Raw genomic sequence first — 394 nt, forward strand, 5'->3', positions numbered from 1 at the left:
ATAGCCACATGCAGAAGAATGAAACTGGACCATTTCCTTACACCACACACAAAAATAGACTCCAAATGGTTGAAAGACCTCAATGTGAGACAGGAGTCCATCCAAATCCTAAAGGAGAACACAGGCAGCAACCTCTTTGACCTCAGCCGAAGCAACTTCTTTCTAGAAACATCGCCAAAGGCAAGGGAAGCAAGGGCAAAAATGAACTATTGGGACTTCATCAAGATAAAAAGCTTTTGCAAAGCAAAGGAAACAGTCAACAAAACCAAAGGACAACCGACAGAATGGGAGGGGATGTTTGCGGATGACATATCAGATAAAGGGCTAGTATCCAAAATCTATAAAGAACTCATCAAACTCAACACCCAAAGAACAGGGAATCCAATCGGGAGAT

Source organism: Leptonychotes weddellii, chromosome 5 (assembly GCF_054177405.1).
Source record: "Leptonychotes weddellii isolate Sample4059 chromosome 5, ASM5417740v2, whole genome shotgun sequence".
In the NCBI taxonomy this organism is placed as follows: Eukaryota; Metazoa; Chordata; class Mammalia; order Carnivora; family Phocidae; genus Leptonychotes; species Leptonychotes weddellii.